Consider the following 26,511-nt stretch of genomic DNA (forward strand, 5'->3'; position numbering starts at 1 on the left):
TACAAACCAAAACTGCTGACCTGAATCATTATTCACATCCACTGTGGATGTGATTTTGATATCAGACCTTTGATGTGTATAATTTTTTTGATAAAAATAGTTCTACACAGAAACCATACAGTCAAAACCGACATTATTAAACACTAGTTAACAGTACTCCTGCATGGATTAACCTCCGAGCATTCTTTTCATACAGCTTATGATTGGTAGGTAGGACTTTGTTCCAGTGCCGTCATCAGTGCTGTGCAGGCTGGAAATGCACCCTAATGCTGCGTAACACTGTAAAATGACAGAAGAGGAGACAAATAAAAGTACAACTGCAATCTTAGCAATCGATTTCACATTTTTTTTCCAATTTCTTTCCATTCAGCCACAGTGCAGCTTGTGAAATTGGGCCCGGCTACTGTTGAATCAGAGGAAAAAGGCTTCCTGGGTTTGCAGTTATTTGATGATAGCTCTCGTTTCTGATTACCTCCACCGCCCGCCCATAGATGTCCTTTTTGGATACATTGAAACTGTTCACCCGCTACTCTTTCGACTTTCTCCCCATCTTGTGCAGCATTTTCTGGTAACAGCACTCTTAACAATGCACACTATATTATTATAGTGTGCATTTACAACACGGCACAGGTTATGCCCAGCAAATGACAGTAAAGGAGGTGTTTCAAGGGAATACACAGGGTTACAACTGTTTTTTCTGTCTCATGCTTATCAACTATCTGCTGGTTCTAAGTGAGGTAAATGCACATATCTGAGTTTATTATATCAGCAGTTAATCATGTTAGCGAGTGTCTATAGAATTTGTCAACAATTTGGGGAGGATTAAATTGCAGAACAAACAAAAAGGAGACAAGATGGAATGCATGAGGAAGATGAGGCAGGGGGTGTAATTGCAGTTTAAATGTGTGTTTTTGTCAGAAATGGAGGTAATGGGTTATTATATCCCTCTGGAGGCCTGCAGTGGAAAATGCCTGCAGATGTTGTGAAGGGCCATGGGCTCCCCCACCACGCCACTCAGGAGGAGACAAATAGGAGCACAATGGGAGGCTGCTGTAAATACAGAGTTGGAGGTCCGTCTCCATCTTTATAAAGTCCCTTTCTTCCTCTTTTTCTCAGACTTTCTTTCTCAGCAATCCCCACCTGAGTAGCTGATGAGCAGATGGTCTGAGTTTCCCCAAAAGCACCTTAATTTCCAAACAATCCCACTATAGCAACTCAAAGTGCTGACAGAGATCTTTGTTAATGGTTGTTGTTTAGCGGTGTAACTTCTAGCTTAGATGTTTTCTAGGTTTCGTTTCAGACCTTTTATTATAGCACAGTAATGCAGTAGAAGATGACTGTTGGTAACACTTTAGCGTCCCAAACATAGACTGTATATAAACGATATACGTAGCCTCTTTATCTGACAAAATGAAGCCAATGCAGCATTCAATTTAATGGTCAGCAGTAAATATTTTCCTAATGCCCTAATCAGACGCTAATTTTAAATGTTTTTCACTACATTTTCTTAATTATGGTACCCAACAGGGTGTGCAGTAGGACTACCGTGCAATTGAGAAGTTGCATGAGCCTCGTTTGTTCAGTTAAGTCCATAGCGCCTTCATAACAGTTAGAAAATACAAAATGCTCAGCTCAAGGTTTAGGAGCAATCACTGTGTCTTTACACTCACCAACCACTTTGTTAATTACATGTAGCTAGTACTGGATTGGACCCAGTTTTGCATTCAGAACTTCCTTAATTCCTCATTGCATGGATTCAACAAGGTGCTGGAAATAATCCTCAGAGACTTTGGGCCATAGTTAAATGATAATGGCACACGGTTATTGAAGATTTTTTGGCTGCACATCCATGCTGTGAATCTCCCAGAAAGGTTTTCTATTGGATTAAGATCTGTGACTCTGGAGGCCATTTGAGTGCAATGAACTTTAAGAAACTAGTTTGAGATGATTTGAGGTTGATGGCATGGTGCCCGCTGGAAGCAGCCATCAGAAGATGGGTACATTGTGATCATAAAGTGATGGAGATAGACAGCAACAATACTTGGGTAGGCTGTGGTGTTTGAATGATGGTACCAAGGGGCTCAAAATGTGCCAAAAATGTACACCACCACTGGCCTGAACTGTTGATGGATGGATCCATGCTTTCATGTTGTTTGTTGGTTGTAATGAGTGGTTATTTAAGTTATTGTTGTTTTACTCAAAGCAGTCATTTTGGTCATTCTCTTCTGACCTCTGGCATCAAGTAGGCACTTTCACCCAGAGAACTGCCGGTGGATCGTTTCTCTTTGTTGGAACATTTTCTGTAAACACCAGAGATGGTTGTGTGGGGGAATCCCACATCCCACCAGATCAGCAGTTTTATGAAATACTAAGACCCATCTGGCACCATCAACCACTGCTATGTTTAAACTCACTTTAGTTTGAACTTCAGCAGGTCATTTAGATCATGTCTACATGCCTAAATGCACTGAGTTTCTACCATGTGATTTCCTGATTAGATAGTTATTCTAATGAGCATTTGAACAAGTAATGTATTAAACTGGCTGGTGGATCTATTTACTATATGCAGTCCTTGGTCAAATCAACTCAAGCGCCATATACCAGTTTTGAGCAGGTTATGCATCAGACAATGTATTTCCCTTAAGCATTAAAATCTGTGAATCCTCAAGTTGAATGAGGCTGTGTTTCCACTTGGTCCTGGACTAAGAAAGTATTATTGTTGTTATTATTCTTAGTGTTATTAGATTTTTTACACTTAAGCTTCTGTATGGTATATAGCTATGAGAGATAACTTGTTTCATTTTGTTCCCAGTCTCTGTACTTTCTTCTAATACCTTGTTTTGCAGACAGAAATCAGTCTGGTATCAGTCTTTTTCAACTGTCAACAATAAAGCAAATATGCTTATTCCCCAAAATGTCAGACTTTTCTCTTGTTTGGCTGAAGATTGTTTGGTCTACTTTATTTGCAGCACAGAGTTTAAAGGTCCAAGAGAAGTATTTTATATAATTCAAAACAACATAGACACTGAATTCCTCAAAATTGAGTTCATTTGAGGAGAGATCAGATTGTACAAATATCAAAGTCTTTTGGAAGCTGCCTGAATATTATCCAGTCTGTTGCAAACACAGTGGGCAGCCTTATCCTGTGGTGATATTAACCATTCATGCTTTCATAGCTATAAGATGGAAAGAAAATCCTCAGTTTAGCAGAGACGAGCCCTAGAAGGATAGGTCTTTTTTTGTGTGCGTGTGTTGCTGCTGCGGCGGAAATGTAACGGAGCTAATAACGCCGGATCAAAAGCATTCTGATCTAGTTGCCAAAAGCCACGGGGCCTAGTAGGCAGCCGAGGTTTGCGCTGCTCCAACTTTGGGGACGGTTTCAATGGGCTGCTCCTGGGTGACCGTGCATTGTCTGCCCTTCAAGTTGGAAAAGCAAACAAATAAGGCTATGCTGCCTCCCGCTGTGAGGTCGACTCATTTGTTCCACTTGTCCGGCTGATGGATTTGGTTTTTTAAAATTTGGCTTTTTTTAGCCTCCTGCTAATTAGTTAAGGGAAAAAACACGCACTCCACACATTTCGTCCAATTTGACTAGCCTCTTTTTTTTCTCCTTCTAAATCGCCCTCCTGTGATCATCTTCACAGACTGTGCATCCACAGCATGGTTGCACTCGGTCTATGAATTAGGCAGAGCCTGAGTGTCCTGGAGGCTCTAGTCACCCTGTAGGAGGGTCTATGAGCGGTAACAGATTAGGCGGGGCTCCCTGGTGTGTACTGCCATGCGCCCATGTGTGAATACTCTGTCTGTCATCAGCAGTAAGGCAGTGGCATGGGTGGATCTATCAGCAAATCCGACTTGCATGGAGAAAATTCTTAGGTCCTGGCAGAAAAGGCTGGGATGGGCTTTTTCCCCCCCTCTCTCCCACTTTCCTTTTACATTATTTCAGGCCCCAGGAGAGTATTCTCCATCATGTCAATGTAATGTAGCACACAGAGGCAATCATGCAGCCTCTCTGGCCTCGAGGCTGCCTGCTCAGAGGAGAAAATGCAGCTTTAGCACTTAATCATCTCACCAGTACCTGGTGCACCAGTCTATGAGAAGGTTTTCCACACAATATGAAAGCAGATCGTTAATGGTGGCTGTGTTGTTGCGTAGTCCCCAATGGTTAAGGGGCTTCTCCATTGACACCCCCCCCCCCTACACACACACACACACACACACACACACACACACATAGTTGAAGATCAGTGAATACTCAGACCTATGCGTATGTTGGCCCAAACCATGCGGAAAAACACCACAGCTGGGCGCCAATGTTACATGCAGACACCTGCTGAAACATTTGGATTCATGACTCCCGTCTCCTCACTGAGGAGCGCACTGCAATCAGAGTCATTCTAGTGTGATCAATGCCACACCGCTGAGGAAGACCATGCATGCTGAAGCAGTGATGTGGGGCTTTATTGATATTGCCTTGCATGCATACCAGACATTGGTGTTTCAGAGCTGCACGTATCACATTTGATAGGAAGTGGATCCGATACTGCCTTAATGTGCTGGTCACACTGGTTGGGAAGGCCAATGACAAGAAGGGAAAAAAAAGCGTATGTGTGTACATGTATAGAAATGAACAGAGCAGTGTGTGTATTATCAAGTGATTGATCGGCTACACGCATGGCTCCAAGGGAAGACATAGGGAGAGGTCAAACAAGACTGTTCCAAATAGACCTGTCGGAATGAGCCTCGGGGAGGCCTAACTGGTTAGACAAGGGCAATACTTTTTTACCACAAGTGCCCTTGTTTTACTGTGCACGGGCTGGACAAGCCCATGTATTATTCACTGGTCTCACTGGGTGATAAATGGGAGGCCTCCATTCTAAGCAATGGAATATTCACACCAGTGCTTATCTCTTTTAATCCCATGACTGCAGGCCAAGTCACTGAATTAGTGGGCAAGGCATAACAGTGCCATTTAAACTGCAGGGGCAAGGTTGTTTAACTAGGAGCTATTTCCAAAAGCTCTTTTTTGATGAATACGTCTGGCGGCGTTAGCTAGTGTTCTTTTTAGGACGTACAGTATTTAAAAAGAACACGTGTTTTTATGCTTTGGAATAAATCACAGTTATGCCCGTGCACTGTATATTACCTGTAGCAGTTTGTTTACCATCTGTGCGCTCATTTATTTCCCTTCCCCTCTGTGTTTTATCTACAACATAAAACCAAAGAATACACATATCTGCCAGCACGTGGTTATTTTTATTAAACTATTGCTAACACCAGCAACCGTATGGCAATATTTTAATGACCAACTCGTGTCATCTCATAGAACTCGCAGTGATGAGTTTCTTTTATTTGGGGCTATAAAAAGATAATTAAAAAAACTTCACACTCTTATGTCTGTATATAAGAACATGATGTTTGGGGGTCTGTAAATGTACAAATAATGAGGAAGAGAATGAAAGCTTTATTGATCCATTAAGGAAACTCCCTCCATGTATTTACTTAGAGTGAGTTTATATAAATCTATATATAAGTGAGTGCCTTGATCGGAACAGGATTATTAACCTACGGTGTTATTGATGGTGGGAGGAACCAGAGCTCCCAGAGGGGTTCTGCACTCAAATGGGAGAACGTACAACAACTCCAAATCTCTGGCCAAGTTCGAACCCATTTTTCTTTTCTGCTAACAGAACTTACAACGGAGCATCCCTCTCAGTGCCTTATGAACATGTGTCAAGCATGATACTTTGTGAGCATTAGTCCAGGCTTCTAGCGCTTTTAGCAGCTTCTTGCCTCTGAGAGTTGTGTTTCTTTTCCCTCCGCACATAATTTATTTGAACCAATTTGATTTTATGTTCATATCAGGAGCTTAATACACATTCAGATCCTTTTACTTACAGAATAAGATTATTCTTTGCTTAACTTCATAGAAAAGATGCTTGCACAAACAAATAAAGGCCTCAGATACAAAAAAGAAGTTGTTTAGTCAAAGGATAGCATTTTGCAAGGGATACTGTAACATTTCAATCTCTATCTAAGGAAGGAAAAGAAGCCAGTCAAAGGCTAAAAGCAAACTCTTGTACAAACTCTTGCTTTAACCAGTCTCAATCTAGGTTGTTTCTGATTTAAATGCATGACCTGTTTATTCACAGGGCCAGTGGCGCAATGGATAACGCGTCTGACTACGGATCAGAAGATTCTAGGTTCGACTCCTGGCTGGCTCGAAGTGTGTTTTTGACACCTGATTTGAAGGAGGAGGTGGAATAATCAGGATATGAAGAAAGAAAGAGGTTAGTTTAGGTTAGGGATAGAGATTAAAAGGAGCTAACAAGTGGAGAGCACTACTTAAAGCTGACAACAGTGATGGACAAAAGATAGATGAAGAGTGAAACTTTCAATAACAAGGGTTATTTCCTCACATGTAGAAACTACAGAGGAAACAGTTGAGGAACCACACCATGCAGATATGGTAAAAGAGTGAGCATTATTAAGGCATCATGCAAAAAAAAGAGAGCACACTTGTTTTGTGCTGATGGAGAAGGTCAGAAAGAGCTTCACTGTTTCTTCATGTTTCTAGAAAAAGGATATGATAAGAAGGCAGAAGAGGGACTGTGGTACTGCATAGAAACAGGAGGTGGGTGCAGGGCAGGGAGGGACAGAGCGAGACTGATGTCATCAGTACATCAGTTTGTAAGTGGCATTTTAAATGTTCACATTACAACTTGCAAGATGTGATTAGTGACATACCACAAGTTATTTTATTAGCATCTGCACTGTATAGACCTACCTTAACTTTACCTTACATTACCTTAGAGCTAATATAGCTACTGTATAAAAAAAATAATCAATGTACTGTTCAACAAACTACTTCCTGTCTTGCTAAAAAAAATCCCAATAACTCCATGCAGCCCTGCCATGGTCATATTTCAGCAGTTTGGAAGAAGCTGGATCCTGTAGTCCAACTACACCGCCAGCCTTTGTTTTCCCTGCACAGAAACTGGATGTCTGCCACGGAGCTTTCTAGAATACTAATGACAGTGGTTAGCGAGTCAAAGTTACTGACCTGAGGTGCCGAGATAGAGCACAGAGCAAGGAGTGGTGGAGCTGAAGCTCAGCCATAATAAGACTGGAAATGTCATAGTTTATTACCTCTGGTGTGGATTGCACTCCACAGGTTGTGGCTGATAGTGAACTCCACTCATTCCCTATTCATCCTGCTGTATGGATTAAGGGTGGATGATGACGGGGGGAATCTCGACAGTCAGTGCAGACGGGGAAAATGTTTTGCATTCTTTCTCCCCTGTTGGAAACATGTCTGAAAGGCATGCTGTAGTTAGTGTTGGACTCCAGATGAAGCTCTGCTTAGTGGATTGGCAGAGAAGGAGCACCTGAACAGCCTCTGGAAGCAGCGTGTCTGGGTTTTTTGGTTGTTGTTGTTTGTTTTTTTTTACTTCTTCATCCCATTGTTCACCTGCCCTTTTTTCTCGTGTTATGTTTTTGTTTGTTTCATTTTGGAACTAACCATGTTTCTGGCAGCCCATTTCTCCCATTTGCTCTGCCCATCATCTCCCAACTTTTCCAGTTTCATTTTAATTCTGTTCCACCCTCTTCCTTCTCTCTCTATCGCCTTGTCTCTCTGCAGGTGGGGAGGCTTGGAAGAAAAAAAACCTGAAAGAAAAAATGAAAGAAAGGCGGCTATGCTTCTTTTATGCCCCTCATGCCTTTCCTCGAACAAGGCGAGGGTTAGACTTGTCAGGCAATTAATGTACCTGCACATGGCTACAAGGAGCCTCTCCATTAAAAACAAAGCCAATTCATTCATGGATTGGAGGATAACCCCCCCCCCCCCCTCCCACACACACACACACACACACACACACACACACACACACACACACACACACACACACACACACACACTCCTTCATTTGTATCAGGGTTAGAGTAATTACCCCCCGTGCAGCTAATCTATTTCTGCAGCTACTGATTCATCTTCTGCATCTTCTCAATCTGTTTGAGGTGGTCTCGCATATTTAATCTTTTTTTTTTCCAAAAGTCACTTTTTATTCAGTTTTTTTAAATCACTGATTGCAAAATCTTTGATTTCCAGCATGAATTTCAGCCACTCTAAGAGTTTAGCTGAAGCCCGGGCTTTAATCCTTACCGTACATCAACCACTTGGTAATAATCCATGCACAGAGATTCATGCATTAATGCAACAAGGTATAAATATTAATCATAAAACACAAATTAACATTGAAGCAGATTATAGATAAAAGCAGCCATGGGAAGAAATGAGGGGTGAAACTTTTTTAAGTCGGAAAACTTTTGAAATTTTACAGAAAAAAGTAAATCCGCACAAAAAGAAGTGAACAACAATGCAATGCTTCACACACGCTGCTCAAGTGTAAAATTAAAACATTTATTATGTCGGTGCGTCTCTTTTTTTCCCCTCCTATCATGCGATTCCTATCTTCACAACATCGAGTGACTCCTGAATTTGTGTGTCTGTATAACATTGTTCCCCTAAAAATGCTTTTTAGAAGGTTTAAATTGAACAGCTACTGAGTACACACGTTTCCAAGATAATATCCAAAGTCCAAATGCTGCCTATTTTTTGTGGAAGAGCAACATTGCCATCTATCACTGAGAAACAGTAATGCAGCACACACAGGAAATAAAAGAGTTGCATGTAAGCTGTTCAAAGTTGGGTTTTTTCTGATGTCTATAAAACCTCAAAGCGTCCAACTAACCTTTTAATATTTCTCCTGCACAAACGACACTGTTTTTATCTTACCTGTCTGTATTCTATAGCACAAAAACCTTAAACATCACTGTTACAACAGCACGAGGAAGCTAGATAAGCCAAAATAATGAACAGACAACAACAACAAAGGGGTTCATCTACACCAAACTCCTATCCCTCTGTGTGCAGTTCTGCTATGGTGGCCTCAGATGGGAATACTCCACGTTCAGTGTGAGATTTATTCATTCCATTTACTTCCAGGTGTTTTATTTTCATGGGATGAGGTGATGCTGCACATTGGTCCTGTCCTAAAAGTCCCACCAATGGCTTGTGTGGATGTGATTTCATTTATCCCGACTAATTCACTGAAGGGTTCAGGTTATTTAGTGGCCTGCCAGTGTGAGAGACCACAAATGAAGATGGCCAGAGTGCTTTTATTTGGTGCTGTGTTTGCAGTGGTGGCATCATTGCGTGATGTGCGACTTTTTTCCCCTTCTTTTTATTAGCATGCAAATGTATAAAGCACATCCATGTACAAAGACACCGTCGTCACCACTGGCAGAGATAGTTTCTTTCCTAACCATAATTTCATGCATAATGTCACAGATCTGGATGCCACGCGGCCCAACTGTTCTCCCGTGAATCCTAATTCCACATTCAGATCGCTTTATTTCTGAGACGCCTCTGCAAATCGTGCCCTTAATTAATCAGAATGATGCATCGATTCCACCTTCCCTCTTCCCTTTCCTCGACAATTTTAAAGGGCTTGTGAGGAGCGCGTGAAGAAATGGAAACACAATCAAAGCAGTGGAACTACCCAGGGAAAAAAAGGATACGACTTTATCAGATGTAGCATTTGATTACCCCGCCTGTGCTTAAAAATCTGCAGAGAAGAATGTTAAAAAAAATGTTAAAACTATGCAGGAGTTCAAGTGCGTGTCTGTAAATGCACATCTACCAATCAGAAGTTCCAGCGGGTCTCGGTCGCCTATTTTTCAAGCTTAGTTTGCCAGGTTTTCTTTGGGGGAGCTTTTTTTTCAGCTTTGGCTACCTTCTGGTCTACTTTCCCCTCCCTCCATCCTTTGCTCTTCAGCTCTAACAGCCCCTGACAGCTGGAGATGAAATAGAAATTTTGATATCAAACACCTACACAAAGGAGGGCTGACCTTTGATCAGCGTGCTGTTTGATGTTGTGACATAAAATTTGCATCATGGGAGCCCTGGCAGCGGACGTTACCGCAAAAAGGGGTAATGCCAGAGCCCTGTCAGGGAGCCGCGAAGGTCAAGGGCCTATTAGGAAGGAACAAGCCCTCTAATCCCACACAAGGGCCCTGCAAAGCATTTGATGTTCAATGCACAGAAATAGAATGAAAAATTGAGCCCTGAGAAAAGAGCAAAGACATTAAGAGGTTATTTCGTATCAGCCGCTGAGTGAACAGGATAGGCAGGGCATTATAGAATTGTTCTTATTATACTTGATGTTGTGTTTAGATCAAAAAAATTCATAACCTCAGCTGGTCAAACAAGATTATGCTCTGCAAGTCAGTCGCTCTCGCCTTGTTGAAAGCAATAACCTGTGTGTCTTTAAAGCATTTCGTACTACACAGATCCTCGCCAGAAATAACACTGGCGTGCTCTCTCAGGTGTGTGGCGGCGCGGGCTACTTTAGAGCATATGGCACGCTCCGTCTGAATGTTGTCTATTGATCTGTGGACAGGTTGATCAGTGGAGCTCTGAAGCTCTTTAATTATTCAAGCTGGCACGTCATTTTTCATGCTCGCTGTTATTCCACAAGACCAAAAATAAATGTGTCACTCCCACTTTCCATCTTTCATCTGGCCATCGGCTTGCAGCCTCATTAGCTGCACAGCACAGTTGAAGGAGGAGAGGAAAGGAAAGGAAAGGAAAGGAAAGGAAAGGAAAGGAGAGAGAAGTTGACATACATTCCTCATCCCTTGTTCAGCACACGCTGTTTAACAGGTCTGCTGCACTATGTCAGACAATCATTTGATCTCATTTCAGGCAATATCATCATCTTTCCTCTCGGTCCTGTAATCAATATTTCAGTTACATTTTTGCTCTCACTTTAAAGCGCAGTCGTGATGCATGCCAAAGACTTTTATAATACGCTGAAGACAGTGTTTTGTTTGGTTAATTTATGACAGTTACTCATATCAACTTTGACTTTTTAAGGGAACATCCTGAAAAATGCGTTTGATTTACTCTCTTACAGGTTTTTCCTCATATTACTCCACCCCTGCACATCTGCAATGAAGCGCTGTCCAGAAAAAAACACAGAGGGATATGCTTATATTACTTTTAAATATGTAAGCTTGACTTGAGAAAATCTGTTTTACTTTGGCTTTGACTGAAATTAAACGTGGATTTTTTTCCACAGAAGGAGACTTTCTGTTTGTCGTCACATACACTGACATAGTGTGTAAGATGATATAGCTTTTATTAGTCCCACAGTTGGGAAATTCACATTATCACAGCAGCAAAAATGAAAAGGAACAAAATAAACAGATGCAGCAATAAAAAAAAGATAACCTATATGAAATATACACTAAATGAAGCAGGAAGGAAAGTCTATATTACACAACGTAGAAAGAAATATCACTTAAATATAAGCGCAGTGGTTCAATGTGAATAGAAGAAGTATGAAAATCTTGAAAATGTTACCTAAAGTCTATCTAACTAATATTCACATACGCAATACAGGTTAATACAGAAAAATACTACTTTTTGAATATTTAATAATCTCTCATTAACTTTAAATTATTATTCCTGGTGGATTAATGGCTTTTCCCCATTAAAGCAAAATTAAGAACCATAAGAACTAACATTAGCATTAACATCAGCTTAGACTGATGCTCAAAAATGATACAGTAACTTGTTTAATGTTGCTTGTGTTGAATCTATGTTTAGGCGCAAGCCCTGATCAGTGCATCGTCTTTTTCATTGTCTATCCCATAATCACTGCATTTTGATGAAACCTGCCCATAATGTGAGCTGATAACAGCTGACCAAAATAACAGCACATATTGGTCCAATCTGATATAAGGCACACTACTTAAACTGTGCTTAAATTGCTGCTGCTGCCTGTGCACGCTGCTTTGCAACCCACCTTCCATTTAGCTCCTCCTGTTCGTGCTGTTTTCATGTCTGTTTTTTCTGTTCTGTGCTCAGCATCGGTTTTCCTCTTTTCTTGATGTGATAGGGGTACTTCCGCCTTTAATGAAAGAACAATCATTGTGCTTAGGATAGATGTCCATCCCTAGTGAACTTAAATCAGTCAGAGTTCAAGACATTTTCTCAAAATGACATATTTTTGTACATTTTAATAATCCAACAGGGGGGGATAAAAAAAAGACCAGATAGAATCTACTGTATAACATTACCTCAGTCACCATATTTTCTGACACCAGTATGAGGTAAGACTTTCCAGGTCAGACATTTTTAAGACTCAGGAGTTTGCTGGCCTGATCAATAATTTTGTTCTCTATAATTATCTCACTGTTGCACTCATTAATTACACTTTCAAGGCTCATTTCCAGTGCTGGCAACAGATGCCCATTCTGCTGGAGCGTCCAGGGAGGCGAGGGCGAGCTAGTGGTGGTGGCAGAGAGAGCAAGGCCTGATTAATCCTCTGTCTCTCTGTCTAAGGTTGGCTGCCACTCGCAAGGGGTAAAATGCAAGCACTCTGTCATTTGAGACTTCACCACGTGGGAGACAAATGAGGCCTTTGGTGGCCAAATCGATAAGTTCCTCTGATGAGCCAAATTTAGTGAGTGCCGCTTCTGCTTTGAAGTAATCCTCCAAACAGTCCGGGGTAAGGCTTTTCCAGAGAACTTACTGTGCAGTGTTTTTGGATCATCAAAGTGAGAGAAAACTCACTTGGACCACTAGCTAATTCTAATGCCTAAGACGTTATATTATGAGCAGTTTTTTTTTTGCAGTGCAAAGCATCAGTTGCTGGTCTTTACACTAACCAGATGGCCTTCAGTTGAATCCTGTGTCTAAGTCTTCATTTCTCTTGGATCCTATTGTCTAGAAATGCTGCCAATCCACCTGCACGGGCGGAGGAAATAAAATGATGAGGATTAGTTTGGCTGATGACAAATCCAGAGTGATGTGTGACGTTGCTAAATGTGATCACTACCTTGCCAACCTCTCCATCTGTCCAGGAGGCGGGGTCGCCAGATTGGCTGAATAATTCCACCAGACCCAGACAGCTGTCAGTTCTTATCTACCCTGTGCTCCCACGACAACACCTGGATGCAATAAGTGGCGAAGTGAAGAGACTGTCGTTACAGTCATTACCGCCTCAAGTTTAGAAAAAAAAATTATTGCTGTAGGTTTGAAAATATTAACTGTGTGCGCGTGATTCCATTTTATCATCTTTATAACAGTGTTTGCTTTTGCTGAGTACGCTCCAGGATATAGTCCCCCAGAATGAGTTAAAAGTGCAGCATCGCCTCCAAAATGTTCCTTTTTTACTGACATCCACAAACAAAGGGCAGACAAGGGTCACAATCAGATATACATTCAGTCCCTATAATGCCCTTTTAAGAGCAGCCTGGGCAGATCGGAGCGCAGATGAAAACACACTGAGCTGGCACATGGATGCCATCTGTCTGTTAGAAAGCTGGATGTTATGACCAGAAGGTCAAATTGTAGTTCCATACATAACAGTATTTCCTGTCCATAAACAATCAGTCAGGGACTAAGAATTAGATATTTTTCCAGTGTATTTCCACATGTCCAATTCAGGGTCACAGTTGGCTGGAGCCTATCCCAGGGCTAGCACCGAGAGACAGACAACTATTCAAGCTGACATTTACACATCAACCAACGGAGAAACAGCAATAAACCTAACATTACTGTCTTTGGACTGCAAGAGCAAGCCAGCGTGACCAGTGGGAACATGCCAACTCCACAATGAAAGGCCCAAGACATCCAGTGGAATCAAACCCATGGCCTACTTGCTTTGAGGCAACAGTGTTAACCACCACACCATTCTTAAAGCTGCAGTGTTTTGTAAGTCATGAAAGCGTTAATTCAGCTATTCTTTTCAGCAAGCGCTGCATACATCTGGCTGCAGAATCCATTGTTTGACAGTTGGGCAGCCCAGTGCAAGAAAGCCTGAGTTCTAAGTGCTCCCCGCATCATGTGGATGCGGGGAGGCGGGGGTACAGGAGAGAAATGATGGAAGAGGAGGTGGAGCGAAGGAGAACCAGCTGCGTTTGAACCTTCTCGATCAGGATACAGCTGTACAGTTGAGTGCTCAGACCAGACTGGGCCTAAACATGGAGCGGTTTCATGCTTCAGCTGCAACTGGGAAACAGACGGCAAATGAAGAGACTTGAAAGTTCTTCCCATACACAGGCCTGTTTAAAGGGTTTTGGCTCGATCTGCACTGTATGAATCTATAGAACTCTTTGACTGTGTTCTCTGTTCACTGTATGTGAACTATAAAGTTACAGAAAACTGACTTTTCATTATTACTCTGTTAGGTATCAGATATTATCAGATGCAGAATGAAGTGCTGTCTTTCTCCACAAGAGGGCAAACTCTCTCTGTAATATTTGCATGTGGAACCATGAACACAATAGGCTTACTACTCAGTACAACACACTTGTCTTAGAAGTATGATATAATTTAGGAGTAACTGGGATGGCTATGGCTCAGGAGGTAGAGCAGGTCTACTGAGCAGAAGATTGGTGGTTTGATCCCTGGCTGCTCCTGTCCGTGTGTCAAAGTGTCCTTGAGCAACACACTGAACCCCGAGTTGCTTCGGGGTTCAACACAAAGTTACAGAAAACTGACTTCTCATTATTACTCTGTTAGGTTCAACAAACAAAGAAGTGCTTGCGTGTGTGTAAATGCATCAAAGAGACATGCTGTATAAAGTACCTGCAGTGAACCAGAACCAGTCCATTTATCGTAACTCTTTAGCTCAAAGGTTCAAGTTTGTGCACAGCTTTCAAAGCTTGACATTCAAACATGGCTTTAAAGCAGATTGATTCCTTTTTTCTTTTGGTTTCTTACATCTGACTTTCACCTCAGATTTAATATTCCCACATTGAATGTCTGCTTTAGCTTTTTTTAAATATACTTCTTCTTTCACGAGACAGGAAAGAAACACAGGAGGTTTTGTGCTTCGCTGTGGTGGAGGCTGAGACTCCCCACCATCACTCCCAGAGTCCCAACTTGATGTTGGGAGATGAGACGGGAAACAGGTGTCACCCATGACCTTCGGTGCTCAGACACTATGGGCCTCACAACCGGGAGTGCTCCATAAGCTCTTTCACCATTCTCCCTCTCATCCTTCGCCTTTTATACTGAGGCAAACCTGCACAAACACACACACAAACACTCCCGTATGTGTCATCAAAGATTACACCCATCGCCACTGATGAGCATTCAGGATTGTGTGTTTAGCATCAGTACTGCATTACAGTTACAATGCATTTCTCTTGTGCTCCCGCCCTGATTTCAACTCAACTCGGAAAGACGACCCCTCAGACAAAGAAGGGAACACAAAGTAATAACCTCTAAATCCCCACGACTGGCTTATGTGAAGCCGGAGACGATTGGGAAGTCTGCCTTTGAGAAGGCTGGTTGTGGGAGCTGGCAGTGTCAGTGTCCTCAGCATGTCTGTCAGTGCCTCTCCTATCGCCCACTCTGTTTTCCTCATAAGAAAAAGATTAATTTTGCAGATTATCAAGCTCCAATAAAGTGCTTACTGTTAGCCAGTAATTGAGAGAAGCCGATGCCTTGTCCAGAAGCAAATAATAGACGGTCAAATAGAGGTAAAGGACACACAATACACTTCTGGTAAATCTGAAAAGTGCACTATACCAAAACCTGTAAACAGTACAGGGTTTAAAGCGCGCAGCTCCCAAAACAAACAGCATGAATATCAGATCAAAGGTGAAATGTATCCAAATGCTGACTTCAGTTATGACTGGAATGGCTGCAAGCTGCGCCTTGTGGGGCCCACGTGGGATAGCAGCGCAATTTATGGTTTAAGCTAGCTATTGCAAAAGATCTGAGAGATAAGAGAGACTTAATCTAAAAGAAAATATTTTTGAACCAATAACTGGATACTTCATACATGCATTAGCGACTGAGTAGTTGGTAAAAAAAAAAAAAAGCTCTGAAAAATATACCTCAAACACAAGACTCCACATGACTTGTCGTCATGCTAAAAACCGCATCACATTATCCCACATGATCCTCTGTAAGTAGCCCAGTTATTCCTCGACACATAAACAAACCCCTCTCTGTAAAGATCTTCGTTCTTTTCTGGTTAAATTTAGCCTGCATTTCACATGTCAAAGCTTCACAGCCATTATCCCGCCAGAGACATGACCATAGAAATCCCAAACCATTTGTCTATAGAAGGGGCGCCTGTTTATGGACTAATGGTTATCCTGGTTGTGTGTCTATGGCATGAGCCTGACAGCCAACTCTTTGACACCGAGGCCACATAGGCAGATGGCAACCAAATGCCTTTTATTGCCTCCCTTTACCACTTGTGTGTCCCGATCGCATTAGTCATGAACACTGCAGGGACGACATGACACAAAACTCATATACAATCTCTCTCCCTCTCTCTTTCTCCCCGTGCTCTCAGCCTATCAGATCAAAATGAACACTGTGACACAAGCAGTGAATTTTTTAGTTCATAGTTAAACCTGCTTTCATGCATCCGTGAACAGAATGTTAGCATGTGTGTGTGTGTGTGTGTGTGTGTGTGTGTGTGTGTGTGTGTGTGTGTGTGTGTGTGTGCTTACAATATTATATGCATGGAAAATGTTTGTGTATCTATGTGTGTTTGTGCTTTTGAGTGTCAGATTGCCACGCTATGTGCTGACACTGCCTAGAGCTACAGGTTGCACCTGGTGTGTGAGAGCGGTTTACCAGCTGCTGATCCTTGAGTGTCACGCACATGCACGCACATGCACGCACACATTCACTGTACTGTATATTTGCTAATTCCACGTTTACATATGCGTGCATGCACCATGCATCGACATATGCTACTCCATGCCCCACATAACTTAGGATGCATGAATGCATATTTCTAAGAGCAGCACGCACGGTACTGAAATGTTAAACGTAGCTCCTCCCGAGACACAAAACACACACACAAGTGCTTTAAAAGGGATTTTTATTCAGTTAAAAATGATCTAGCCGATCCTTTGTTTGTTCATTAGGTGTTTCGACAGTATAGGCCACCTGCTCACCACAAAAGCTTTTTCATACCTTTTCACAAACTGTTAACAATGTAAGATTTCTTCCTTCTCTTTAAACGGTAGGTATTCTTTAACTCTAACTAAGATATTGTGACATATCCACAATTTTGGCCTTCATAATCCTGAGCTTGGTCGTGTTCCTCTGGCTGTTTACTCTGTTCCAACCACAAGTGCAGTAATTTGCACTCGTGCTCACAGTTTTCCACTGATAGCCCATTAAGGGACTTTACGCGTCGTACCACCACTTCAAGCGAGACATGTAAGATCAAAGACTGTCTAGACTCATGACTCCCGCCGTACTGTGGCTGTCACAGGAAAGCGGGGAGTCGCCCGACATTTTGTTGAGATAAAACGGTTGCATTCTGATCCAAAAAAAAAAAAAATCAAACAGAAGCTTGTCAAATGTGTGTTACTTAAGTTGACGATAAGGAATCAAAGTTGCTCTGGCACCGGCCGAGCCATCGTTGGGACTTAAAAGGTGATCGTAGCGTAGTTAGCTATCACTTTCTCCCAGTACAGGCTAATCTAATCAGTGTTAGTACAGTAGAGACAGACTGGAGGTGAAGCTGTACGGACGCCAGAAGCCCAACACTCCAGAGATTAAACCCACGTCAGACAGGCGACACATTATGCAGATGAACATGAAACATGAAAGTGGTAGCATAATGTGCTGTGTGTATAGGATTTCTGATTTAATCTTTTTGAATACCTGCTACATACTTTTTTTTAACTCACAGGGCCACCTCATGGCACCTAATGCACAAAATGCTAAAATAGTGGACCTGTTTTTCTCCACAGGAATTTCCTCCACACTCTTTGTTGACACTTGTTTGTGGTGGAGCAAGGAGTGGAGAGGAATTGCGAGGTGAGAGGCAAGGAAACCATCATACCCCCTCCTGAGATGGACAAGCCCCTATTATCCCCTCGTTCGTCCCCCACTCGCTTCTCCGAGTGGGGGCTTATAATTGGACCTTTGTGCTGTGTGTGAATTCTTCGCCTGCACACACTTTCCCAGACTGTGTCCAGCTACCAAACAGATGGGGTTTGTATCCAGGGGACACACACACACACACACGCACACAAGCTTACCCAGAAACATCCACACAGAGTGCACCGGTCCAAGGGACATGTCACACGCCCATGCCAGGTCTTTCTCCTGTGTCGCTAATAATAGGAAAAAAGTCTGATTAGCCCTTGGCCTCTGCGAGGACGCTCTGTACCCCTGAGTCTGTGGATCCCAAATGCACAGAACGTTCAGCCGTGTTTTTGTAACCGGGACGTTTGAAGTCATCGTGGTGGGGAGGGGAGTGCGTCATTTTTTGGGGAAAGGAAGGACAAAGAAAGGCAACGGCCTAAGGTCCATTGTTTTTGTCCTTTCTCTGGTTTTGTTCGCATTATTGAACATTACAGCGGTGAGTGGCACGGCTTGGAAGAAAGCAGCATATTGCCAAGGCAACCAAAGCCTGTACTTGTGTGTTAGGACGTTAGAGCTTGCAGCTGCATGGGCTCTTCTCTGAGAGGGCCCTATTAAGGCCGTTGCCAGTAATGGCAAAAAGAGGGCGTTTAAGACCAGGGGGTGGGTTGGTTATGTGTGTGTGTGAGTCTCACTATTTTTTTGTCTTTTAAAAGTATCAAGCTTTTCTCTCCTTTATCTCTCTAACTGCTCACACATTTCTTTGGCTTGTTTCTGCCACTCACTCACTTTCCCTACTCGTCCTTCACTTCATCACAATTTCTGCCAAATGCCCTCTTTGCTCTCTTCACTCATTCTGTCATTGAACTTCTTCCTGGTCCCCCTGCTCCGCCAACATCCCGCCCCTTCTTGTGAGACATAACTGTGTGCCAATTTGCTCCACTTGTTGAGGCTGTCGGATTTGCTCCTATATGACACTGTCTGTCAACAAGTAAACACTACAATCCATATCTGCAGTGTCATGCTGAACCCTGTTTAGTATCACCACAGTCGCAAGAAAAACATAACCTTTTCACAGAGTGGTGGCATGTTGATGGTAAGAGACAAAAGGATATGATTAATGTCCTACGCGGATAGCAGAAAGCAGTAAATTGGTTTCTTGATATGAAAGAGGCAGCAAAAGATTGTGAAGCAAAGCCAAAAAAAGAAAAAGGTAAAAAGCATGTGCGTTTAAATGCACGTCCATCGGGGTGCCTGTGTTGACCTGCCTGTCTCCTTCAAGCCTTATAGCAAATAGGAAACAGCTTCCAGTGCTTCACGAAGAATATGCCTGCTTCCCGCCATTTAAGAGCAGGACAAATTGGAGCAGGGTGCTTTCATAACTCAAAGCGAACCACATGATGGATTCTGGCAGGGATTTCCTCCAAATCAATAGTCATGCTTTTTGGGGATGGAATGTAGCTGAAACATCTGCTGCTTGAGGGCTGACCAACAGGTGGTGCGGAGCGGCACTGTATCGTGAGAACACAGAGCCCGCTGGGAGTAAGAGCGCGGCCAGGTGCTCCCAGGGCCGTTCACGTCTATCTGTGGGGGGAATCCACATTATTAAACCAAGCAGAACTGTAAACTTGATCCAGGACAGAGCAGAGTTTAACACAGGGGCAGCTCGCCCACGCAGGCTTGCAGTGCTCTGCCTCATGAGGTACCCATCTTCTTTTAAACTCCTACGTAGCCGCTGTCAGCCACTGCAACCCAGCTGAAAAAAATTTGAAAAAATGTAAGAAAAAGCTATTTACATAATTTCCCATTTTTAAAGTTTACATGATACCTGCAGGAAAATATTTTATCTGGATACACAGGCTGCGTCCTGAAATGGGGGTGGGGGCGGGGGTATATCCAGAGGGAAAACTATTCAGCAGGAAAAATAACTGAAACACACTTGTGTTTGTTTTTCCCATTTTGGCGCTATTGACATAGCTGCTCCTTCGTTCCGGCCTGTCCTTTGCATTTCCCAAACACACCCAGGTGCACGTTTTGGAGTGCAGCAGCCAGCCAGCCGGCCTTGTCACTGCAAGCCTTTACCACGGCAACAGGCCCAGTGGAATTGATGATTTTCAACACTTCACCTCAGGGAGCTTGTAGGTTGCTCAGTGTGGGGATGGCAAGGTGTTTTCTATGTCAAAGACTATTACGCACAAAAATCAGATCTAAAAAATAAATAAATAAAAGATTTTTTTTTTACTGGATGAACATTTTCACACCACTTGGTGCTCAGACATGCTTTTGTTAATTTGGGTTTTGGTTCCAGAAATGTGGTGTGATATTTCACTGAGAGGGGAGAATTGTAAAGTCCAGCTGTTGGCTTTGACAGCTTTGGGCACAGCTGGTCTCAGTCTGTTTGTGTGTGTGTGTGTGTGTGTGTGTGTGTGTGTGTGTGTGTGTGTGTGTGTGTGTGTGTGTGTGTGTGTGTGTGTTGACACATAGGCATTATGGGTGCTAAAAGAAAGTCTCCATGGGGCAAATCATTACATTTTAAGGTGATAAATGATTTAAGGTTGGGGTGAGTTTAGGTATATGTTAGTGTTAGGCAACGTGTGTGATGTTTGTGTGTATGTGTGCGTATGATAAGCACGCGTGTGTTATTCGACCAGTTGCTCATAAAAGTTTTCAAATTCATTCATCTATTTTTGCTAAATGAATAGCAGATATAATGAAGCGTGGCGTCTGAAATACAGGAAAGAGCACTGATGATGAGGTGTTAAATATATGTGAGATGGAGCTATGAAGCCACAGGAAGAAAAAGAAGACCATTACTAAACACTTCTGGGTAAGCACTTAAAATATAACATGAAAAATGTAATTATGAACATTTAATTTATATGATGAAACTGAACCCTGCTCGACCTTTCTAAACTATTCTTACCCATCATATAGTGAGAATGGGACTGCTGGGGGAGAGGGGATTGAAAGAGGAAGGACGAGGGAGGTGAAGGGGGGGTCCCATCCCCTGGGTGTGGTGATGAGGTAGATAAGCCTTGGCTGTACCCACAGGAATAAAAGGAAGCAAAGCAAGGCTCAAACACTCTCCTCTCCTCTGCTCTGCTCTCCTTTCCTCTCCTCCTCTCACCTCTCCTTCTTATCTGATCGGGCATCCACTCACTGTTATTTGCAATTCTAATGAAAATCAGACACCTGCCCTGCCAACCATCAGCACTCTCTGTAGATCCCTGCCACAACAACATGGACCAAAAGAGAAGAAAGGAGGCAGGGAGAAAAGCAAGTGATGTGAAAGCGAGTGGTGGAGAGACCCATATCAGAAGAGGGGATATTATGTTACTGGAGGCCTGGTAGATTGGACTGTCAGATGACCCGGCAAGGGAAGGAAAAATGTTTTCTTTCATTCTGGGTTTAACAACGGAGGTCTTCTCACAAAGTGGAAGGATCACAGTATGATGTTGGCTGTGGCACTGCTACGGAGACCAGCAGCCCTGTGTGCGGTCTAATATACAGGCTTCTGTCATCCCATTGTACATTTGGGACATGTCTGAATAGATGATGCTATGAAACCTACAAGGACGCTGTAAATTCACCTCTGATGAACTCAAGAAGATGCTGTTGTCAGTTTGGCCGAGCTGTAGGATATCACCTTCACGGTGACATTTCAATTGTTGCCCCCTTAAAGCTTTATTTCTGAACAGGACCATATAATGTTACAGAATGTGTAATACCAGCTAAAGCCACTGTTCAAGATGGACAAGAATGCACTGTTTTCTATCCATTACCCACTGGTACCTCATCTATTACAACACACAATCTGCACCTCTCCCTGCCCATCAGTTGCTGATAGGCAAAAGTTGAGAGTATCAGCAACCCTAAATGGGCCCTTTAACAGCCAACAGCCAAAGACTAGAATGGGGAGAATAGAAGCAGGTGGGGAAGTAGGGAAGTCAGCAAGATGCTATCAGTCCATTACAGACCCCCAAGGACAAAAGCAGCTTCTCTCCCTTACAGTCTGGCCTAGTTGTGGCCATGGCTTAGTCACTTCCCTGTGCTCCACATATGGGTGCCCAGGCAAAGAGGCCTTAATGCAGGTGTCAAAAGGTGCCAGTGATTTTGACTGCTTTGTGTGCTGAGTTCAACCCTTGTTTTAGGTTATTTTCTATCCAAGGATAAAGCAGCAGACGCCCCAAAAGGCCTACTTCTACATGAGCAAGAAAAAAAAAGACCGCCCTACAGGTTAGCTTGATGATGTACTAGAATTCAATTATATTCATATTTAGATCCATTTCATTCTGTTACATTCCCACTCTTATTTATTTCAGCATTGACTGTAAGCCTCCAAACAAACAAGAGATCCTTGGTTCGATCCTGGGAGAAGACACAAATCCCTTTTGGGTTCTGTCAGGAAGGCTATTTGGCATAAAAAGAATCTGCCAAATCAAATAAGCAGAGCTACCCGCTGTGGCAACCCTTTGAGAACAACGGAGCAGCTGAAAGTAGCTTTACTATAACCAGCCTCCCCTCCCCAGTGCTGCTTTGCTGGGACAGAGCCCACAGGAGACAGCTAAGAAAATAAAAACAACAACAACAACAAAAGGCACACCTGTTGTAAACTACTTCTCCAGCACTACCCTCCACTTGAAGCAGCCATTTGATTACATTGTGCTTAATCCAGACAGCGGTATTGTCACCCGTTTAGAAGGTGCTGGGTACATGTGGCTCACCCTTTAGCATGCTTGAGGCGGTGAGGGGTGGGGTGTGAAGGCAGGCTGCAGGCCACAGTGGCAGGTGCTGTGACGGATGTTCTGGAGAGTGCCAAAGCAAACACGGGTAGGCAAGGTGGGGTCAGGGTGGGGCAGTAAAGTGGGTATGGGGAGATTAGTGTGCCATGGGCCTGCCCTTTAGAGAGGTGTGACCAGTGATAAAGAGGGGTGACAGCACAAAGGGTCACATTCTGCCGCATCATGCCCCGTGTGTTTTCAAGGGGGGGGCGAGCAGAGTTCAGCTTGAAAATAACACAAGGCAAAATGAGAAATGTCGAAGCCAGCTTTCATTTCCCCGGCCAAACAAAGAGGTAGTGTTTGAACGGCAATCAACTCTTCATCTGCTCGCACTTGTAGGACAACTTTGAAGTCCGGCTCCAACTTGCAGCGGCAGCAGCGGGAGGAAGTATGAATCAGGTAGAGTTTCACTTGCCTCATGTCCTCTAATGGCCCACCCAATCACCAGGACATGAGCATTACACAGAACATGTGCACAGGAAACTTGGAGGTATAGCTGTTACACAACAGAAACTGGATACGCCTTGTTCGCTAACCTTGGGTCTCTGTCCTGCCCTCAGCCCCTTTCGCACTATTATGAGGGCGACGAAAGAAGGGCACAGAAAAAAGTGTGAGCTTTAATCTATTCTGGACCGAACACTGATGGGCAGCTTCTTCGGCTACAAGGGCAACATTTGGTGGATAATCGGTTACATGGAGGTTTGTGGAGATTTCCCAAAAGCAGCTAAATCTCCTGGACACATCTGGGAAACTCTTTAATGCTAGCATGAAATGGAAGCCAACAACACAACAGCCAAACGGTAGTGCAACTACAGTGCTCTCTGCTTGTAAATGACTAGCCTGGTACTCAGCAAGAGACACTAGGAATGAGAGTAGCAGGTGGCGATAAAACTTCCTATTGCCTTGACCTGGCCTTGAGTAAGCCAAGGACTTCAGGAAGGTTCAGAGCCCAGTGTGACTTAGTAAAACTTTTTACCATTCCTTGTTGCAGTCTTTCTGTTAACCACAATCACTTCCCTTTATCTTCCCCTTAATTCTCATCTTTAAATGCCTTTAAATCCAAAACCCACAAGTGATGTGGCTTAAATAAATGTTTTAAGCCCAGGATAATGAATTAAGATAACAGTCAAATACCTCAGTTAAAGCAAACTAAAAATCTCACTCTATGTATGCACAGTGCTCTGTTTCAAACAGTATATGGGCGATAAACATGATCCAAAGAATGTCTGATAGAAGTTCAGAGGTCAGAATGAAGCATGCCTTGGCAGGGACAGAAGGACATAGCCACCTGGTCATCTGGGTTAATTATAAATGAGGCAGGCCCGCAACAGGGGAAGATGAGCTGGACAGCTGTCTCTCCAGACACACATATAAATGGGATCACAGCCCATATGCATGGTCCGCTCCACTGAGCGCCAGATCCCGGGGGCCTGTCGTGGCTGAAAAGCGCTCCGCTGCAGCCAGGTGGAACTGGGGAAAAGTTCACAATCACAGCTGCCAAACTGTTTTTCACTCCCTCTTTCTTCGCTTCTTCTTTCTTATAGCGTTCCAAGGAAATACAAGATGGGGAGAGTTGTACGTTCCTCGGATTTGTCTACAGTAATTCTCTGGTATTCTCATGACTTTCATGACAGGAAGTTAGAGAGTGCTGATTAAAGAAAGCGGGAATAAATCACATTATTAACGCCAAATGAAGTTGAAAAAGTCCATTATTTGTCTCGGGAATCACTTCAACCGATGCATGAAAATTTCCAGAGCAAAGTCTTTGTCCCCAGACTTCATTAACAACTCCAAATAGATGTTCATAACAGGACCTCGTTCAACTAAATACCAATTTATCACTATTCTGCCGTGCCTGTGGGGTCCTGTGGTAATATATACTCTTTGGCTTAAATGTGAAATAAGCATTTTTTCTTTTTTCAGGCTTAAACTAGGAGACGCCGTATAATACACACACAGCAGGATTGGGAGGAGCCAGACAGCAACATAGCAGATGCAAAGGTACTGGCAAAGAAGAGCGATGATTAAAAAAAAGAGCAAAGCGGAGGGAGAAGATGAGAAATGGTAAAGGTGAAAAGGGGAGAAGTGACGGACAGGAGTACGTGTTAATGAGACACCAAGAGAGTGAGCTATATAAAACTGAATATCAAGCAAGAAATGGAGGAGGGGTGATCATTTGCCAAAGAGTCTGATGCCAGCCGTATGTCTTCCTCACAGGTTATGAAACTGGACTCGTCGGATTTGATCAGTCATATTCAGCACCTGTGTGTTTTACTTGATAATATTTCACTGGCTGAGTGTTGATGTAGGTAAAATGATAAGGGTGATTATTTTTTGCTGATTTGGTATATAAGGCAAAGCACTGCCCCGAGACTCCAGACACATGCAACCAGTGAAGCAGTGAAGCATTATACTGCGGTCCCAGCTGAGAGCGAGCTACGTGAAATATGTCTCATTGCTCTCTGCCAGATTCGAGAGATCTAGGAAGCAGACAGATCGTTGAACTTGAGCTTTTGTGGAGGCATTGTCCAAAAAAAAAGTGCTGACAGTAGAGATACAGCCCCAGGTGCCCCCCCTCCCCCAAACACTGTGTAAGTGTCCAGTCACTGGAAAAGCCATTGTGGTAAAGCGGAGGAGTAATCCTGGCGTGGCCTGTCTTTTCACTTAGGAAACCCATAAGAATCCAAGCCCTGAGCAGAATGTCTCCCCTGATACCCATAGCTGAGATAGCAAAGACGGCACTGGGGACACTGTGTTTGAAACAAACAGAAAAACTGCGTCTGCTGGGCACAATACGTCTGATGCTGGCTCACTTTCTCAAAGCAGCTAGAGAGTACTTTTCATGTTGCAACAAATGTCTCTGTGTCTGTCTGTGTGCATCTGTTTTTTTTAAACATTTGAAGAGTCATGCAAATCAGCAAGTGCACAATTTGAAGGACACTGTATATTAACATGATGCTGGACCCTTTCCCAAACCCTTTTCATGACTGTCAAACTATCTAAAGCTATAAAAAAAAAAAAATCCACCATCCATTTTCTGATCGTTATGACAACCTGTGTCTTTTCAAGTCCACTATGATCAATAGCTTCACTGTAATGGTGTTTGTCAGATCCGAGCAGCAGAACATCCTTAATGTTTACATTCCAATCACACGATGACAGCTGGGTGGAAATCCACTGTGTATCAGCCATGCCAGCTCGCTTACATTGACCGACATGTTGCCTTTGAGAAATAACAATGTCACCTGTCACTCACAAGCAGGACAAAAACATTCAGGAAACCTGATTTGGTGAACCTGCCAGAATATAATTCAGAAGGAAAACTAAATGCCACACTCTTGCCGTGATTGAAACCCTAACTCGACAGTACACAAAAGCTGGACAGAAGAAAAATGGATGACAAGTCCACATGGAGAGATCTGGTCTAACATGGATTCATTTTGAAGTGCATGTGGCTGGATTAAGAGTTACGTACTCTCAAAGGATCAATAAAGTAATCTTCGTAATGGTAAAATGATTAGCTCCTTTATCACTAACGAGTATGATCATAGTCTTATTTCTTGCAATATTGTGCAAAAGTCCTGGGTCACCCCTCATTCCTTTATATTTTGCTTGGAAAAGGGGAACGTGGGTGCGGTGAATTATTCAAACATGCAAGCATGCATGAAAATACAGTACATAAGGCAAAAACTGAATTTGTATAGTTACAACAAGTTTGAAAGTCACTATTTGGTATGACCACTTTTATTCTTGAACACAACCTGAACTCTCTTGAGCACTTTTAGGAATAGTTATTCGGGATTCTTG

The 26,511-nt window shown here is 43.0% G+C and overlaps 1 non-coding gene across 1 annotated transcript; it reads left to right on the plus strand.

Moving 5' to 3' along the window:
- The first annotated feature begins 6,151 nt into the window (after positions 1 to 6,151).
- trnar-acg (transfer RNA arginine (anticodon ACG)) lies at positions 6,152 to 6,224 on the plus strand. The gene has a single exon. It is a non-coding gene; the product is annotated as a tRNA-Arg (tRNA).
- The last annotated feature ends 20,287 nt before the right edge of the window (positions 6,225 to 26,511 follow it).

This window comes from Aulonocara sp. 'chitande type north' Nkhata Bay, linkage group LG5 (assembly GCF_057382095.1).
Source record: "Aulonocara sp. 'chitande type north' Nkhata Bay isolate Kocher_YH1m ecotype deep benthic linkage group LG5, A_spYH_male_GT1.1, whole genome shotgun sequence".
NCBI lineage: Eukaryota > Metazoa > Chordata > Actinopteri > Cichliformes > Cichlidae > Aulonocara > Aulonocara sp. 'chitande type north' Nkhata Bay.